At 35.1% G+C, this 15,000-nt stretch overlaps 1 protein-coding gene across 1 annotated transcript in view; it reads right to left on the reverse strand.

The window, feature by feature from the left end:
- The window catches only part of LOC126821875 (protein quiver), an 81,352-nt gene that overhangs the window by 44,847 nt on the left and 21,505 nt on the right, over nt 1–15,000 (reverse strand). The window lies entirely within an intron of this gene.

Below are 15,000 nucleotides of genomic sequence, written 5' to 3' on the forward strand. Positions count from 1 at the left end.
TGATTGCTGTATGCATTTCTTTAAGTTTTCATCACAAACTCAAATTGATTAATTAACATTTAATCAAAATAACAAACCAAAATATCAACGGTTGATAATCATTTGGCTTGATTCAGACTATTAACAGGAAATCCATCAAAAGGTGATGCTGGCTTGTTTATATCGACTACAGAGGATGCTGAATGTTGTCACATTTTCAACTCATATTTTTAGAAATTTAAACAAACTATTAGATAACGCCTCTTTATCAAAAAATCCTAGCACAAGTATATCTAGAGCAAAGCATTTTGCAGTAGCTTTCACTGAACCCACTGAAAACCGGTACATGTAATGTTTATGAACCTAAAAATGTCTAAATCTCAATGCTGAACCAAAAAATAAAATTTTGCCTATGCTAGGGTGACCCACCATAAATAAATATCTCCATATATCTTGACAATTACAATTACGCCACAATATTTATATATATGCCAAGCCTCAAATCAGTTTCACACAATTATAGTCACTAAATAAACGATCATGTTGTACTTAATAAGCTATGACCATTAATCATGTATAAATAATAGACTGAAAACTGGTTCCAAGAGTCGCCCATAACATCCAGACACTTTTGAGTAAAAGATAGAACAAGAAATTGAATTTAGAAATAAGCACGTTAGGTAGCTCAACAATCGTTTTAAGAAGCTTGTAAAAGTAAAATGAAACTACTGCTAGTATCATGTTCCTGCCTAACCCGAGTGATTCAGAGATATTATTTGTACTAAACCAAAAGATGCCGCTCTTAACGGTACAGTTAATGATAAAGCGATTTAAAAAATGAAACGAACGTAATTTCTAAATCTGCTGTAATAACCAAGAAGCTTAATTTAACTGCTATTCAAAATCGTCAACAATAAATTTTTTACGGCTGTAATAGTTGATAGATTTGTAGAGAATTGCATGTGGCATGGCTATTTATAGTATCATACTGTCAGAAAGTTGGTCTCGGCACGGCGAATGTGCACGCTTCAGTGGTAGTATCGAACTATCAGCGGTGGACTGTGTTTCTGTGAGTACATGGGTCACCCTACCTATGCAGTCCAATTTGAACATCAACAATCCAACAGTGGGCTATGTTACAGTAATTCAATTTTTATCGGTGTGCAAGGATCTCTAAAGTCCTGCGTGTCACCAAACTGATCAGCAGTATTTGCTTTGCCACTACAATCACTGAGAGGGACGACATTGGGGTGAGTTAATTAGCTCTCAATATTAACTTCTATTCTTCTTCAAATTAAATTCTAAAACAAATCTTTAAATCATTAAAAAAAAAAATCAATGCGTTGGAAGTATATCTGAATAAAAAATATTTCTTATGTAGTATGCATGGGTACATATACGCAAAGACGTAAAATCTGCCGGGAACAGTTTTTGGTATATTAAGTCTGAGGTAATAATATACATGCTATCAACACCGTATGATTCATGATGTCACACATAGACATATATATTACATGTGACATTAAGGGTCAGTCATCTTACACAGAGTTAAAATAAGGCTATCGCATTACCTCAGTGAAACAGATTGGCATGTCACTTTAAACTATTGACCAGAGTCCCAAAGTGCAAGTCTGTTAACTGAAACACTTGCTACAACACCATATTGATTATAAGCTGTCATTACTCAGACTCTGCTAACAATTACTTGCTACTACTATATTTACTATCATCACATTCTACTAAATAACAAATATAAAATAACAAAATTCACTCGATCAAATCCATAAAGACTCCACTCTACGCTTAGGTGAAGATGATGTCCAAATATCATATTGTTGACTCTAATTTTCATGAAATAAAAGAAAATTGTGAGAAAAATTGTCATCTGTTGAACTGTTTTTAGGAACAATAGAAAAAAAAGGTGACAAAAACTGAAGATATTGAAAAATAGATAGAGTTCCACTTTTTGTTCTCTTTTGTTTACCTAACCCAAAATAGACTAAAGAATTTATATTTCACAATGTTGAGATAGAAATAGCCGATTCTCCAAGGCTATTTTTCCATGATATCATATATTTTCAATGTTGACAGAAAAACATGGTGCGTGAAAACAAACCAATGTATACCCTAGCTACTATACCAACCTAATAAATATAATAAAACATTTTTTTCTTTTCATATCTTCCATCGATACAAACTGAAATATCTATAAACATGTAGTATTTAATACAGTTATTCAACTAATATTGGTGGATAGATATATAGATTATTATTTATTGTTTATTGTTCTAGAATAGAGGAAAGATTGTAGATTGTAGCTAGTTGACCACAGGCAGGCATGAGGACATACTAAAGGACAGGTCTCTGATAAGTTATTTCATAGATGCTGTTCCTTATTAAGTTAAATCCTAGTCTGTTATTATTGTATATATATTGCTATCATTATAAGTTTTGTTTCCAGAATATAGAATTATACGAAGAAGAAGTGAGTTGTTCAATTATTGTATGTTCAGTCCTACACCCCCAGCTAGTCCAACATCGTCGAAGGTTGGACTTATAATGGTCCAAAAACCCTGGATGATATAATTATCTAAAGAAGAAGACTATCGTGTTTCAAAATATTTCAGTGGCATAAGTGGTATATGACCCCATTATTATTTTTTTGGGACAAAGAACTGGGTCCCTACATAAGATACTCATCATGTTGGCCCTTATTCTTGGGGGCAACTCACTTCTAAGAAAAACTAAGGCTCCACCAATTCAAGTATCATGACCAGTGGCGGCACAAGCTGTCGGTGATTGGAGGGGCAAAGGTGGGGAAAAGTCCAAGGTTAAGGGGGCAAAGGCACGAGCTTTAACTAGGGGTAGGGGGCCTCCCCCAGAAAATTTTGAAAAACAGGTTGCCGGAAATGCAGCCTGGCAGTATTTAAGGCACTGCATGGTCGATGAGGTAAAGTGTTAAACGAATGGGCTTGCGAATCACGACGAAGCCCACTCAAGAGCGTCAAAGTAGGGAGTCCTCCCCCGGAAATTTTGAAAAATAAGACTGCCGGAAATGCTGTCTTACAGTATTCTGTCAGGCACCGATCATCGAGATAAATAGATCTGACCAGATACCGTCCGTCGCCTGATCACTATTTTATCCGACTAGAGAACAAAATGTCAAACGAACGGACTTGCGAACCTCAACGAATTCCCCTTGTGAGCGCCAAAGTAGTGAGTCCATTGGGGACCTCGCCAAGAAAATTTTGAAAAATAGACTGTCGGAAATGCTCTACAACATGCAAGTTTATGACTGAGTGGGGATGTGGGATTTATTTACCGTAGAAGGTATTGATTACCGAAACGTATCACAAATACTTTTTTTTATTTTCTATAATTATGGGGGGGCAAACAGAGGGCAGACCAGATTAATGGGGGTGCAAATGCCCCACCTTGGCCCCCCCCCCCTGGCGCCGCCACTGATCATGACATTGGAACTTTGCATGTCCCTGCATCAACTGACGGACTATCGACTGATGGACTTCGATATTTGATATGATGTCATGTCAAAATGCCAAGACAGTAGCGATAAAATGTTCTTTACTCAACATTATCTTTATCATCAGTATTATAAGATTTGTTACAATTAACTCGACCTATGCTAATAAATAAAACTTTGATATTGCTTTTAGCTCATGTGGGGTTGGATGGCCGAATGGTTAGCACGTGCGCGCTGTATCACAAGGCCTGTCATTGAGTCAATTGGCATGGTTTCGAATCCCCGGTTGTACGTGACAAGGAGTAAGGTTGCCTGTCCAACCTTGTGGGTTTTCTCTGGGTCCTCCGGTTTCCTTCCACTGCTAAAGACCCCTACACGCAAGCGAATTATTAAAATAAATTAAACCATGTTAGTCCCGAAATGACCTAGTCTGTGTCGAGTGGACGTTAAACCCCATTTCTCTCTCTCTCGCTCTTAGCTCGCAAACTTCATAGTTATAATTCTTTGAAAACTGTTTTATATTGCCCTTTTGAGACTTCGGCTGCCTGTTAAAAATCACAGGACCGATGAAACACATCCAACTTTTGACAGCAAACCTGTCAATCATTCGGTCAATGTTCAATATCAATGCTTGGACATTTCCTGCATATCCATTAAGAAGGCTAATGTGAACACCTTTCAAAATATTAAGAAAGAGGATTAGGCAAAGGACTCAAGGTGTTAAGTTGAAGATCATAAGTCTATCATCTACATAAGCCATGAGTTCAATACCATTAGTGTACATCACATGCCTAAACCTGTGGGTTCTCTCTGACGTCAAACTGCTATGATTTAGGTTCAAATAATTCATCACGTGCCTAAACCTGTGGGTCCTCTCTGACGTCAAACTGCTATGATTTAGGTTAAAATAATAGTACTGAGCTGGGTTGATCTGACTTTGTTATGTGATAGGTCAAGCTCTATATGATTCAATTTTTTTTTTTTTTTTTTTTTTTTTTTAAGATTAGACCCAAGTCCAGTGATTATTGATTGATTTGACTAAATCTCAAATTCAATTTATCTATAGGGTCAAACAGATGAAAATTCTGAATGAAGACAGATTGTCATCAGAAACAACATATATAAAATACATTGAAATGAATACTAATTTTGATCCCAATCAAAGACAGAGAGAGTGCCAGTTTAAATGAGCTATGCAAATTAATGAAATCAATATTTATACATGTAGATCACACACACACACGAATGGAAATAAAGCATCTTCTGGCACAGATTCAGGCTTTTTGTGCAGCTCTCAGATAAATTTTATTGCATATAAAACGCCCACATAAATCACATTATTACAACAAAAACACAATAAAAAATTTTTTCTTTCAGTGTTTTTATTGATATTTATGATACATTTCCAGCACAAAGTTAAAAACTAAAATCATCATTTCCAGATCTGGTGGGTCTTACGCTAGAAAACTTAAACTAAAATATTTTGAAGAATACAGCCTTTTCATTGGCCAAGAGCTAAATTTGTGCTATGATTTTAGTGCTCAGACAATGAATGATCAGTATTTTTCAAATATTTTAGTTTAAATTTTCATGAAATAGTACCTGGTCACAAAATGATCTATTCTGTTCTCTTTAATTCTCTAATGCCAATATTATTATATAACAGGCCCATTGGAAAGTGGCCCCCACCTCCAATAATTTGCAAGTGTGCGTTTATTAGTTTTGAAATTGTCCTGCACCCAATCACCTAGAACCTCATTTTGGTTCGCTACGCTGATATTCCCCTAAATATGAATTTCATTCTGAATAATAAAGCTTATTTTCCAATAACCACATACCTACTGAAGTCATTAAAATATAATCAAACTATTCACATTATCAGAAATAATTGAACTGTAAATAAATGTAATAATATACACAAATGAAACCATCTGTTGAAATGTTTCTTGTCATATATATATAACAATTTAAAACACCAAAACTTTCGTGATTTATGGACTGTGCCACAACTAAACATCTAATTTGTCACGTACAGGATTCCATAATGTTTATTTGTTAATGAGAATAGAATGACAGAACAAAACGTTTTAATCTGACTGTAAAATCATCACAAATAAAAACCAGTATTGATTCCTTTTTATTCAATATTTGACTTTCTATAAATACATTTTTACAGATAACTAATTATTGACCTGTAGCCAATCAAATGTCATCAGATCACATAAATAGACATTATTATATCATGTTACAGGATTTCCGTACAAAACCACAAGTAGCATTTGAAATTTACCATGGATGCCTAATAAAATAATCTACTAAAAAGTTTTGCTCTTTCAGATTAAATCATCGACCTGCAGTCAATCAGATGTTATCAAAACACATAAATAAAATAGATGTTACATTAATGTGTTTTTTAATACGCCTACATAGTTTAAAATCTCAGAGCGATTGTTCATTAGGTTACCAGGAAGAATTCTATTGATTATAAATTGCTAACCCCACTTTGCTGTATTACCTTTCCAGTCTTCCAATGCTTGTGAACGGGTTATACAGAAAAAAGTTATCTCTCATGGAGTATTTCTTGATATTCTATAGTTAGTGAGCATACCCACTAGTACATGACACCTAACCACTTCCAAAACAGTATTATGCAAATAAAAGCTTATACACAAGTAAAATTAAAAGTTTGTAACGTGACCTCCTACTTTTCTGCTTCAAACAGGCTAATCCTCCTAGTATGCGACATGGTATCAGACCTTCTATAATGACATGGTATCAGACCTTCTATAATGAGTAACCATACCCTACCCCATGCAAACATCCATTAAACATCTGATACCTGTTGTCAATATACCAATCCATTAAAGCAGTCAAAGGTCGTGAACCTTTTATCAGAAGCACATGTCTTGTAATTATTGTTGGCATTACTGAGCCAAGGGTGTCTGATTATACAAACTATGGATGCTAATTATTCTCTTGATTAACTGGTAGATAGTACATACATCTTTAACATAACTGACCACATGCTTTGGGTTTCAAATTTCTCTTTATTAAAAGAGCCATTATCTACAATACCCATATACATTAAAACATTCCTGCTATGAGTCCTCGAAATGTCAACACAATATTTTCGTTAATTGGAGACAAAAAATATGAATTTCTATTGATTCATGTGCAATGCCATGTGGCGAATGTTGCCCTTCCTGCACTCCTGATAAGGGATAACCAGACTGGAAAGCCCCATGGAACTTTCGTTAATGAGTAAGTACTATACTCATCGAGCCATAGACAGGTGAGGATTAACATCCACTCATCAAAACCAGATCATTTGGGACTAACATATAGATAGTCATTAAATCATTTGTGTGAAAAGTCATATATATATATATATATACAGCAATGTGAGGGGAATGGATAGAATCAGATGAAAAGCTTATCAGCTATATAATTTTGACAATTTGACCCATTCACATTTTGTTCAACATTTCACGAACATAAACATGGTGTATAAATTCCAATCTAAAATTTTCTAATTGATCAAGGGTGATGACTCAGAAGAGAGTGTATATATTTCAAGTCAATAACTTACTGTAAGTCTCTAGAGCATCCACAAGCAATTGTGGATGACGCATGGATACAACCACATATAAACCATATACAGGCCAATCATCTTGGTCCTATCTATTTCCAAAACCTATTCTTATCGGATCGGATGTTAACAAACCATTGATTTTATCTTATTATACAACAGTTAATTATCGGTGTACAATCTACCTATCTAAATTGTTACTGGTCAATCGGAATTCACTGAACACAGTCATGTTTTCTCGTCTTCTTATACAACAGTTAATTAATTATTGATGTAGAATTTACATATCTAATTTATTACTGGTCAATCCGATTTACTAGTTAATCTGACCACATGCTTTCTGATTGTATCTTATACAACAGTTAATTATTGATGCATGAGTAATCTAAATATTTAAAACCTCACTGGTAAATCTGATATACTTGTTAATCTCATCTTATTCAATAGTTATTAGCCACAACAAAACACCTATCCTGACAAATTTTGATTCCCTGAACAGACTTGATATCACAATATGCAGCAAATATCTTTATGAGAAACCTAAAATATTTATTGGTATTTCAATTTGCAAAAGCCATGACCTCATGAACCACATAGTTTGGGATATTAATTATATGTCTTGAACAGCAGTGAAGTAGATTTCATACTGTCATAGTTTAATGGCGATAGAACGTTGTTACTACATAAACAAATAAAACTGCATTTATCGTTCATGTTCTCTGGAAAGCCACCATGGCTCAGTGAGTGTAGTTCCAGGTTTGTCTTGGTGGTTGGTCGAGAATGCTTCTCAAGGTTTTCCAGTCTGGTTTCCCCTTGTTGGAGGTGCAGAGCAAAGGGGAACCTGGCAAACCATCTAGTTCTTCAGATTATACCAAAACAAAACTGGATCCAGTGTATATATACCAATGGCTAAACATTAAAGATCCGTGGACAGTTGGAAAAGCAAAATAACAGTATGTATCACTGCTATCTGGGCAAACATTTCCATTAATTCTCGTTTCAATTTATTTCTAGTCTTTTGATTTGAGAGGCCCTACAAATGCATCATATTTCATGGATCCACACGAGAACCGTTCCATTAATGACAATTGAATCAGGTATTCCAGAATGGATGAGTCTACACTCCCTTCAAAATATACTGAAATTCTTCTTGAATATCAAAGACTGATTCAACAGAGGGCTTCTGTCAGTTGATAAAAAATTCACTGATCTAGACAATTCATCGACTTTAATCTCCCCACTTTACATGTCTATTTGTTTTACTGTATAAAATGGTTGCCTTTCCGTTTATCAGGCACTTGTTTCTGATTGAGTTCTTTCTTAATCAATATGGTGCCTTCTGTTGAACTGAGTTTTTATAAGTTGAGACTGGTGTTCTCTATTATCTCCAGGCTATCAACATGTTTTCTATGAAATCATTTTTGTATTTTACTTTTATTTCAAGAGAATTTATCACATTGTCTTCCAGCTATCAAATGATTTTTGTCTTGAATTTATCAGCACATGCATCAAGCCCGAGACAGCTTACAATCTATATAATGGGATAGGATTTAACTTTCCAACTGATCATTTTTATTCCAAACCTGATTGCTCCTATATTACCGCCCATTTAACCCCTGTGGTCTTCATCTTGTAGCCTGAAATGTTGGTGGACAAAACATATTCCGTCTACCCAATGTACAATGTTGATAGGGAGAGAGAGAGAGATAAATGGGGTTTAACGTCCACTCAACAGAAACTAGGTCAATACAGGACTAACATATGGTTCAATTTTATTTCCATAATTCACTTGCGCGTAGGGGTCTTTAGCAGTGGGAGGAAACCGGATGACCCGGAGAAAACCCACGAGGTAATGTTGATAGGACCAAACCATGTATTGACTTGAGGATTAAATACCTACACTATGCCCGAGTTCACCATGGTGGCTCACCAACCAGGAGGTCCCATTTTTGTTCCTGGAATTGTTTTCCCCTTGTTAGTGGTGCAAATGGGGGGGGGGGTGGACTAGCAATCAAAAACATCTAGTCATTTGGAGGGAACAAAAAAATGTGTATAGTATAACACTGCTGTCATGGCAAAATTTCCCTGATAGCCTACTGACAAATGGCACCCATAGATTCCACCAGTAAACAGCCAGAAAGATTGCTGAAGGCAACCATTTAATAAATATTAAATCAAAACACCAACAAATAAAAATACTGACAGAAAGGATGATAACTTGATGTCAGCCATATTGTCTGTAGATTTGAACATTAAAGAAATATGGAGCTATGAAATAAATTATGATTTCTTATCAAAAGATATAAAGATAAAATTAAAATCAATATGGTTGTTTGATAATATATAAGCATACAAACCAGGATTAAACAATAAAATAAAAGATAATATGTCACTTTATGTTGATCAAGGAAGTTGCAACCCTGACTTTAAAACATCTCTAAATTCTCTTCCACAATTAATTCTATTTTAGGCGAAGTTCACCAAAATAATTGAGTTTCCGTGAAGGTGCGTGTTTACTATAAGCAGAAGTATTTAATTAAATAAAGTGAGGGGATCCCTGGGGGAGTCTAGAAACTGAAATCCATCATAATATAAATGTCGATTAGCTGCAGTAACGTAAAAAAAAATAAATGATTTACTGTTTCTAAATTACTGAATAATGTTAAAAACTCATAGATCAGCTAACCAGTTCCACGAAACTTAAAAAAATTGGTATTTTTTTATTACGATCACATAAATTGTCTGTTCACCGATGAACATCCATTTCAAATACTTGTTTTTTTTTTAACAGGGTACTTGCCTGAAAAAAATATAAAATATCCTTGTCCAATGGAATACGTCTATTAAATATTAGTTATCCAATAACACGATATTTACAATAATAATTACCATTATTTTATATTTAAATATAGTGCTACCAGCAAGATCGGATCCAGAAAAAATTTTGTACTAGTGTTGTGCATTGTCAATATACTAGTTCTTAGTGAGGTGGCGAATTAAGCGATCGCCTGCTTGGTCCATGCGTAAATACGCCCATAAATGGACAAGCAGGCGATGGCACAGTCTGTCGTTCCTAGTCAAACGTCTGTCATAGTTATATTCAATGACATGGTTTAGTGTAACTTTGCCTGCAATTTCCCAAATAGTATGCCATTTGCTAATACCATACCTCAAAAGACAAGAACGTCAACATTTAAGACTTTTCGGTTTCATACAAACAAAGCATGACGTTATTCTTATAAATGATAATGATTACTTTATTCTCACAATCATTAATGATTTTATAATGTCAAAAACATATCACTTTACAAAGAAGAATTCAAAATGTGTTAATATGGTGCAATCGATAAGAAGTCCTGCCATATTAGATAACAATATTGTCTGAGCATGTTACATACTGTTCTGCCAATATCATACATCTGACACGTATCTGGTGGAATAGGGTGAAAGGTATTCCTATGATGCCACTATCTTTCGATCTTTATTATCCTGGTCAATGGTCATCTCCCTTGCCAGGAAAGCTGGTGATCAGCAAGTACACGATACTGCAAACGGGCGCATGAAGAGGTCTCAAGTGTCTACAGATATATTGCCTCGATTATGCTGAATTATGCCTGTATGGGCTCGTTTCGGCAATTTGGATACTACTCGCCATGTGGGGCCAGATGTCCGGAGTATGGGATGGCAAAACCAGGATCTATGCTTGACCAGTCAACGGAAAATCTGTTCACCAGCACTCAAAAATTATGGTTAGAGGTGCAATAACTTCACAAAAAAATTGACACATGATCCAAATTTAAAATCTTTTAAAAGGTTTATCGTTAAAGTGTTTTCAAAAATTGCGAACAATTGGACAGGGGTGAAGACAACATACATGTACTCTACAAACAAGATTCAAATACCAGTATATCACAGAACAAGAAGAAATCAATGTACAATATACTACCTATTCCCTCATGGTTGCATATGGCATATGTATATTTCACGAACAGAAAGTCCCCTCAAGTATTTCCAGTAATGGTATCAGCTTTGATTGCAACATACCAACTAGTGACAAATTCAGTACTAATGGTGTTTATTGAAAATTACATATACAGCCATGTATTGCAATCAAGCCAAACATATTCTAATGCAAATGAAATGAAGATAACCATCAAAAGTCCACATGTGAACAAAATGAAAGTAGAGTTCCATATATTGCAATATATTGATATTTGAGATTTTTATTGACAGCCCTACACTAAATATAATAAAAGACAAAATAGTAGACCGAACTAGACTGTTTTTTTGAGGGACAGGTAATCAATCAAATAACAAATGTTCTAAATACACCAGAAATATCAGATACAAGGAGCATTTATGTTTTTACTTTAAATTGTCAACACAGTCGCAACCTAATTACTCAATAAGCAGTTGGTTTAGAAAGATAAGAACAAAACCAATCTTTTACCTGCAGTAAAATCAATCAAATCGTTATTATTTTGTTAGAGACTGGTTTGTGACAAGTTACTATACCAAACAGGAATCCATTGACAATCTGTTACAATACTTGATTTCACATACTATCACATATTCCTGAAGCAATGGTCCGAGAAATCACTCTCTGGCCATTGCTGGATTAGCTTCTGATACTGGCGCTTTTGAGGGAGCGTGTCTATTCTACCTGTTCAATCAAATCTATCCCTAAGCACAGCAACATGACAGCCCTTCGTTTAATCGGGGGTCTTCCCTAAAACTTTGGACAGTGATTTAAGGTATTAAAAACGGTGAATTGTTGTTCATCTCCAAACTGTATTGTTTACATTATATCCATGTTGATAGCCTCGTTTGTCACACAATTAGTTTTTCTGCAATATTCGGCTAAACAATGGTTAATTGGACATAATATAATTGTGAGTCATGACGTAACGTTATGTAAACATATTTGGTCCAATTTGGAGCTCTGTTTAAAGCGTAATGATATTGTTATGCAGTTAGCTATTGTTTGTTAATCGGACTATTGACCAGTCATAATTTGGAACAAGAATTTGCTTTCTTTACAGCAGTGAGTAGTGGGATTAGCTCTAATCAAATGAAATACTGTGAGGAGTATGATACTATCACTGCTCAATTCATTCCTGTAATTTGCTACCACTGTAGTAGGGATGTAAATATGTGGTGTGCTCTGTGACATCTAGATTGTTCTGTTTTGTGTTGTTTCAAATTTAAATACTCCCTACTGCCTACTGACTTAAAATTGGTTACGAGGAATTCCTTGGGCTCATGGTTTTGATTCCCCGGTTGTACGTGACAAGGAGTAGGGTTGCCTGTCCAACCTCTTGGGGTTTCTCCGGGTCCTCCAGTTTCCTCCCACTGCTAAAGACCCCTATCTGCAAGCGAATTATTGAAATAAAATTGAACCATATGTTAGTCCTGAAATGACCTAGTTTGTGTTGAGTAAGCGTTAAACCCCATTTCTCTCTCTCTCTCTCTCTCTCTCCTTTGGCTTACTTTGTAGATGTGTATGGATTCCATGCCTGAGGTCCCAGGTGTGATTCCTGATAGGAGTGCTTGTCACACACACTTTGTCAAATTATACATTTTCCATGCCACATTTTAAATAACAACCATCTCCCTACTTTCAGGCTGTCCACGTAATTGGTTATGCCTAGCTGCCAGTCCACTAAAGGAAGGATGCAAGTTAAGAGCAATGGCTTATTTTCTTTGGAACACTTTTGGTATTAAAAATCTACATTGCAACTTTCTAATCCATTTCTTTTATAATCAACAGGGAACCATGGTGGCTCAGTGAGTAAGATGTTGGCTCACTAACCTGGAGGGCCAGTTTTCGATACCAGTGTTGGCAGAGAAAGTTCATCCAGGTTTTCCGGCATGATTCCCCCTTGTCAGTGGTGCAGGACAGAGAATCCAAGGTCTCTTGTACACATTGGCTTGCATGTAAAACATCCCTTGGCAGTTGTAATTCAATATAAGAGTAGGCCATAGTGCCGTCCAGGCAAAATTCCCTCATAACACACTATATGACATATGCCCATCTTCATTAGCCCAGTCGGAGCAGAACAGTAGGACGTTAAACCCCATCACATTTCATTTATAATCAATAATTTAGTTCATTCAATTTTTCATTCAATATGTGACAGATTGAAATTGGGGGCCTACTAGGCAGATGACATGTATACTCTGTACTTTGTAATGTCTGCTGTTGAAAATAAGACTCAAGTTATAACCAGCTATATACTGAAGTTAGTTGACCTCAACATCTATGTTATACTGTACAATCAATTCAATCTATATTCTGTAGTCTGGCTACATTAAACCAAGCACTTAAATATCCAATTATAAAAATATTTAAAGAATTAATCTGAATATAAAATGAATTATTGAATACTGGAGCTATTCATGAAAGAGTCCAAAGGTATTTGATGTTCAGCCATTTAAAACCGACTGTTTGACGTTTTTATTTATTGCCGTGGGCGTTTAATACCGAATTGATTTCAAGAGCAACAGATGGTTAGAATATTTTCACATAAAATTTTATACCTAAAAACATGTTCATATTATGTCAACTAAATGGAATGGTAGTTTACATGTCTTCTCAACACAATACTTATGTCATTTTAAAACATATGGTAGTTTTTATTTCTATGCTTATATGTGCCAAGACAGCAGTGTTTCTGCCTATTTCTTTACAATTTACAGCTATCAAGGGTTCTTTTAAATGCACGCCCAAGCGCACACATGTGGAAGTCTGTTTTTCATCGCATCAAAACGACAATGCACATTATATTCTATTATATTGCATATTTCTCATTGATCTAAATAAATATGTATACTAACTCAACATTCAAAGTCTAAAAATAGCACAATTGCTCGGATGAGAGGAGATTTTCCTTGTCAGCCATAAGTGATGGTCATGCTTGAAAAATTCTGGAGGCTCATCTCAGTCAATGCCAGGATTCAAACCTAGAATGTTCTAGTCAAAAGCTCAGTACCCTGAGTGCTTGATTAGTACTGCCCACTCAACGAAATAGGAAGAATTATCACTGCCTTGAACACCACATGTACATATTCAACTTATTATACACGAATCATGCATTTGGCAAACTCAGAAATTTCCCTTGATCACCATCCCACATTTTTATGAAATTTCAAAATAGGTAAAAGATATGAAAATAATAGCTCGACTGTCTTACAACTATTTCTATAAATAGAAATTATATAAAAAAATATTAATTTTAATAAGTTTTCTAAGAAACCTTACCTTCCACTGGTATTAACACAGAACTAACTGATTGTTCAAATAATGTGTTCCTAATAAATAAATCTACTGCTAATCTTTATACTGTCCTTGAATTAAGGTTAACCTGGATTAACGGGGAACCACAGATTTCTACTATAAAGATTAAAAGCCTAAAAGGTCACAAATCCCAATAGTTCTATGATCAAAGGTTGTGACCCTCTTGTTTTAATTTTTTACGAGGTAATCCTTGTATATCAAAATATATGAAGGGTCAAGATATAATTATATGCCTGTGTCATAATCATTAATGTATATAAACAAAAGATTTGGAGAGGTCCAGAGATCAAGTGACCTTGTAAGTCTTTCTTAGTCCATGTCAGCACTGGAACCTTTTTCAGTACCCTACTCTGCAATTCCATTGTGGGGAACTAAGCACCATCTTTGTTACTATATTTGTGTCACATCATGGAGTAGGTTCCCCAGACCAACTGGTTTCCTCCTACTGCACAAGAACCCAGAGATTGAAATGTTAGTCCCAAAATGGCCTAGTTTGTGTAGTTTGCTTGCCTGTAGGGGTCTCACCAACACAAAGAATTATTAAGTTAATTAACAGAGTGTAAATGACATGTATCTATGTTAATATATACCATAGTTTAATGTGTTAATAATCTGTCTATCATTGGTATGATCTGATTAATTAACATATTAATT

Source organism: Patella vulgata, chromosome 5 (assembly GCF_932274485.2).
Source record: "Patella vulgata chromosome 5, xgPatVulg1.2, whole genome shotgun sequence".
Taxonomy (NCBI): Eukaryota; Metazoa; Mollusca; class Gastropoda; family Patellidae; genus Patella; species Patella vulgata.